The following is a 6,000-nucleotide window of genomic DNA, read 5'->3' as shown; positions in this document are numbered from 1 at the left end:
CCGATTCGCGCCGCAGCCGTGCAGCTTCGGCCTCGCGGGCTTGAACGGCGGGGTCTTCTCGCCGCAGCCGTGCAGCTTGTCGAGGAGCTTCGGCCTCGCGGGCTCGAACGGCGGGGTCTTCGCGCCGCAGCCGTGCAGCTTGTCGAGCATCTTCGGCCTTGCGGGCTCGAACGGCGGGGTCTTCTCGCCGCAGCCTTGCAGCTTGTCGAGCAGCTCCGGCCTCGCGGGCTCGAACGGCGGGGTCTTCTCGCCGCAGCCGTGCAGCTTGTCGAGCAGCTTCGGCTTCGCGGGCTCGAACGGCGGAATCTGCTTCGCGGCGTCGACGTGCAGCTTCGGCTTCGCGGGCTTTCACCTGAGGATTATGTCTGCGAGCGTGCGCTGCCGCCGCCTTCCGTGCCCTCCGTTCCGCAGCCTTGTCTTCCATTTGGCGACTCCGAGCTAAAGGGAAAGCGTGCTCGTCAACGCCGTCGTCTTCTTCTACTGCATACCAGAACGCGCGCAGTAAAGAAGAATGCCACACAGGCGAACACGCACGAGAGTCTCCCTTGTCAACGTCGTGTTCTTCTTCTACTGCATACCAGAACGCGCGCTTCTCACGAGCTAGAGGTGGCTACTACAACGCTACAAACTGAGGATGGACAGACCCACGGCATAAGGAGATTCGCCCCTAAAAGAGAACGAGTATGAGAAGCCGCTGGTAAAAAAAGTTATTGTAAACTTCAATTTTGTTTCTGTCTTCTTTATTTCTTGGACAGCACCACGTTTTCCTCAGGCCTGCTCTCTCAGTAAATATGGCGTCCGTGATGCCGGTTCAACCGTGTGCGGCCACAAACCCGCCGTTCCGTTCTCCGAAGAAGCTGTACACTAAATGTGAAAAAGTGGCTATCAAAACAGACCAAGCAAGTTATCTGCAACCTCTACGCTGGAGTGAGGCGCCGTCAGCATGACTTGTCTACAAATGCAGTGTGCCGGACTGTTGCCGAGCTCACCGGAGTGAGCGAGCGAACAGTTAAGCGGGTCAAGGCTGAAGCACTGCGGGCCCCACTTGCCTCCCCAAAGCGCAAGAAATTGAATTTCTCGGGCCAAGCTGAGAAGCGCATCACCGGCATTACGCGGCTGCTGCGCTATGGCACGTTTACATTGGCAGCACTGCGTCGCAAAGTGCGCAGCTACTTCATGCGCAATGAAATACCTACGGCCGAGAAGCTACGCAACGACGTGATCAGGGACCCTGACATGGACATGCCGACCATCAGCACTCGTACGATCCAAAGAATGCTGAATGACTTGGGGTTCGCCTTCCGAAAAAGAACAAGGAATTCTGCGTTGCTCGAGAGAGACGACATCGTTGCTTGGCGTGGAAAGTACGTCCGGACCATACGAGAAATGCGGAGGCAGCGACGGTAAGTTGTTACATTCTTTTTATTTCTGCAAACGTTCTGTTCACTACGCCTGATTGTTGGCAAAAAAGTTGACGCGAATGGTGAGCATGCGTGTGTACCTACTGGTTAGCGAAAACGATAGGTGTGCTTTGCATTTGTGATCGCCAAACGTGTGATATTGACGTGAGTGATCGAAAGCCTTACTTAATCCTAACTTAAGTCGCAGCGAAATTCCCCATTAATACAGGGTGGCTGTTCATGCTTGCGCTTGTAGGGTAAATAATAGTATTCGCCGAGGATTCTGTTTCATGTTGTGTAGGTTTAATTCAGCGTTGTTTATTGCAGCATTTCCCGTAGCATCGTTTGAGAAGACTTACTGCCGTTTTTCCCTGTAGGAGCAAGGAATCTCAATTGCTTGGAGAAAGGAATAGCTAGTGATGTCACTCTGAATTGTAGATGTTATTGAGCGAACACGCTGCGCACGTAATTGGGGATTGGGGGCATCGTTGCATCAGCTTTGATGTAAAGCCTACAGGGGCGCAGGCAGAAATTTTTTACGGGGGAGGGGTGGGGGTGGGGCACCACTATTGTCTGAGCTGGGGGCCGGGTCGGACTATGTGGTCGAGTGGATTTTGTGCTCTGTATTCCGTGGAAGAAAAAAAGTCGGGAGGGGGGGGCACGGCCCGGAGTGCTTGGCTACGCTTCTGGCAGCCTGAAACAAGTTTCCTAAACATTAGTTTCAGTCTTTCACAGAGAGAGTTTTGCCAGCTTATCTATTTATGTGTATTCACAAAGGTTTTGTCAGTGCACATTTTTGTTAAACAAAGGCACAACCTCGGATGAAGGCTGTCTGCTTTGTTAATGGGCTCCTTGCAGTGGAAGTGCGCTGCTAACAGTAAGACTGCTTTCTCTTTTACAGGACCATCTACTACCTTGATGAGACCTGGGTAAACGCCGGACATACAAAGGGGATAGTTTGGACAGACACCAGCGTTATGACGGCAAGACGCATTTCGTCGAGGGCTCTCAACTGGCCTCCGTGCACCGAGCGGTAAAGGAGGACGCCTAATTGTTTTGCATGCTGGAAGTGCAGAAGGCTTTGTTGATGGAGCCGCCCTAGTTTTCCGTGCCAAGAAGGGCGCTGCTAATTACCGCACAGAAATGGATGTTTCGCGTTTGCAGAAATGGTTTGTTGAACAGCTGCTACCGAACATCAAGCCACGCAGTGTGATCGTGATGAATAATGTGTCATATCACAGTGCTCAGGTTGAGAAGCAACCAACCTCATCATCCAGAAAAGCGGAAATCCACTCCTGAGTGATATCGAAATATATTCCTTTTTCGGATGACCAACTGAAAGTGAACTCCTGCAGCTCGTTAAGCAGAATAAGCATCTTTTCCTTGATTACCAGGTTGACAAACTTGCCAGTGCTGCCGGGCATGAGGTTGCGCGCTTGCCTCCTTACCACTGTGAGCTAAATCCTATAGAGCTTGTATGGAGCCATGTCAAAGGCTGTGCTGCTTCAAGGAACACAGACTTCAAGATTGAATCTCTCGAGAAGGTGCTGCAGGAAGGAATCGCCAGTGTGACCCAACAGAACTGGCTCCATGACTGCACTCACGTGATGAGGCCTGAGGATGTGGCACGGGAGCGTCATGACATCATAGACAGCCAAACCGAAAGTCTCATCATTTCTTTGTGCACAGACTCAAGTTCTTCAGATGAGTCGAGCAGCTCCGACATGAGTGGAATTGATGAACTGCCGTGACATCTCCATGTGTCCCTTGCCAATGCCTCGAGCAAATGATTGCACATGTACCTAACCAGAAACTGCGGTATTGTTTATGAGGACTACCGGGCACTGCTGTTTCTTTACATTTTTATCGCTGATTCAATTCATTGTGATTTTATCTGCTGATATCTTTCGTTGTAGTTCGTGCATTTTCTGATTACGCTATCCTGATGTGATTATGTCTGCTGGGATTTTGTGTGCCAAAAGCACGTTGTGTATGTGAGGCATGCTGTGCTTGATGGTCTACAGATTTTGACCTCTGGGGGTTGTTTAATGTGCACCCAAATATAAATACAAGGGCATCTGGCATTTCCCGTTCATTGAAATGCAACACGCTCAAACATGAGCCGTTTGTGTCAGCAGCCAGGTGCTGTAAGCGCTGTACTTTCGCGGTGGCTGGGATGTGATTATCTTGGTCGTCAATTTTAACGTTATACGCTGCATCAGGGAGATCCACATTGCTTAGTTGAGACTTGAAATGTTCAAAATAAGGCTTCGTTTTCTGTTTGATCTCATATCAATGGCGCTTATGCCTTGTTCCATTTCTGTCACAGTCGGACCTGAAATTGTGATACCACTAGTCATTGTAAATGCGAATGCATTTCTTAGTCGGGGGTTGTCCTACGTCCCTGGCCGGCGTGCGCACATGTGTTATCTCTCCGCGCGCGCTCCTCCTCGCCCCTAGCAACAGCTGCGCCGCGCCTAGCAACCGGAGCAGGTGGTGAGCTGCGGAGGGTAAGGGAGAGGAGGAGTGTACCGGAGAGGGCGCTCGCATCACGGAGCTTGCTCGGCGGAGAGAGAGCTCAGGCGCTCCTCCTCTCCGCGCTCGGACCTATATATATCATGCAGGGAGCGCGCGCTTTGGTGTCTTGATAGCGATGGAAGTCGGTGAAGTCGAATCTCTTGCGGCAACGATACCACTAGGACGAAGTGTAACACAATCCAACTCGAGCATTACGCCTCTACGTGCACACTCTCGTCTCTCTTCTTTATTTATCGCACACTCATCGGGTGCAACCAAATGCATTCGGATTTCCTCACGATCCCCTTCGGGGAGGTGTGGCTTTTTTTTGGGTTTTGTTACTCATTTACTGAGTTATTCTACCCTCGCTTTCCTTGTTATCAATGTGTTCCTGCTCTTGCGTGTTTAGATTTCTTTATTAGAAATGGTTATTCTGCCGAGCAATACCAGTGACCGTTGTGGCAATTCTGATGCATCAGTGGAACGTCTCCTTATAGAATGCCCGAAATACGAAGAACAGCGTTTTCGACTTACTGATCGACTCAAGAGACTTGAAAAATGACCACTCTCAATTTGCAAGGTTTCGACCATGGCCAAATCCTGACAATCAAAGACGGGCTATAAGTGCTTTTTGGGATTTTTTGAATTATGCAGACTTAATGAACTGCTTACGATTGGCATGGTTCTTTACTTTCATAGCATTGTATTATTGAGAATATTTTCTAGTTATGTCATATTGCGAGAACGCAAACCGCGCCTGATTGTTCGAGAAGCTTAACGATTATTGCAGGTCGTTTTTTAAGATTGCGCGCAAGACGCGAACACTCGGGCTTATTCTAGAACTTGCGCGACAACCAGCGATAATGCTGGAATATTCGACGGCACATGTATAAATACCGACGCGCTTCACCGCTTGTCAGTTGATCGGCGGTCGACGCTCTGTTCGCCGCTATCAGTGTATTGCTGTAGTTTGACTTTCAGTTTCCCGGCCACAAGTTCGGCCAAATAAAGTGTTTCATCTCTGACGTGCTGACTGCTGCCTTCGTCGACGTCACGACCACGTGACATCTGGTGGAGGTGCTTCCCGTTCCATGTACCGAACGCCCCCCTCCAGCCGTGACCCGAGCCCACACCGTCAAGAAGACATCGACGCCAACCAGTGGGCCAGCCGCAGGCAGCAAGATCTCCTACCTGAATACGGACCCCTACCCAACAAGACCAAGACCGCGACGAGGACGACAGGCACAATGACGGCCACGATGTCCTCTGCAGCGATCGTGATGCAGCCACCCAGAGAGCCGCCGACCTTCTATGGAGTGCCAAACGACGAACCCGAAACCTAGCTTGAGACGTTCGAAAGAGTCTCAACATTCAACAACTGGGACTCCGAGAACAAGCTGCGCCACGTCTACTTTTATCTAGAACGCAGCAAGGACCTGGTTCGAGAATCGGTAGTCCACCCTTCGAACCTGGGACATCTTTCGCAGCGCTTTCCTGGAGGCGTTCGCGAGCGTCGTCCGAAAAGAAAGGGCCGCAGCCTTACTGGAGAAACGGGTGCAACTACCAAACGAAAGCGTGGCCATCTTCGCAGAGGAAATGACCCGAATGTTTCGGCACGCTGACGCTGCCATGCCCGAGGACAAGAAAGTCCGCTTCCTCATGCGAGAAGTAAAGCAAGAGCTCTTCGCTGGGCTGATAAGGAGCCCACCCTCGACGGTCCAAGAATTCGTCTCAGAGGCGACCACGATTGAGAAGACGCTGGAAATGCGCAACCGCCAATATAATCGCCGATTGATTCAAGACAACCCAGCTGTTCATGCCCTCGGCTCCGACGACCTGCGTGAAACGATCAGAGCAATCTTGCGGGAGGAGCTTCGCAAGCTCTTACCTTCGGCGCAGCCTCAAGTGGGCTCGATCGCAGATGTCGTTCGATCAGAAATCCAGCAGGCGCTGGACAAACTTGAACCGCCACTGCCTCAGCCGCAATCCATGAGCTACGCTGCTGCAGCCCGACGCAACGTCCCCCCTCCTCGCCCACGTCAAGACGCCGCGCCGCCGCAGCAGTTCGGCCGCCAGACGCCGC

Source organism: Rhipicephalus sanguineus, chromosome 5, assembly GCF_013339695.2.
Source record: "Rhipicephalus sanguineus isolate Rsan-2018 chromosome 5, BIME_Rsan_1.4, whole genome shotgun sequence".
Classification (NCBI taxonomy): Eukaryota; Metazoa; Arthropoda; class Arachnida; order Ixodida; family Ixodidae; genus Rhipicephalus; species Rhipicephalus sanguineus.
Note: the sequence above shows the minus strand (reverse complement) of the source record.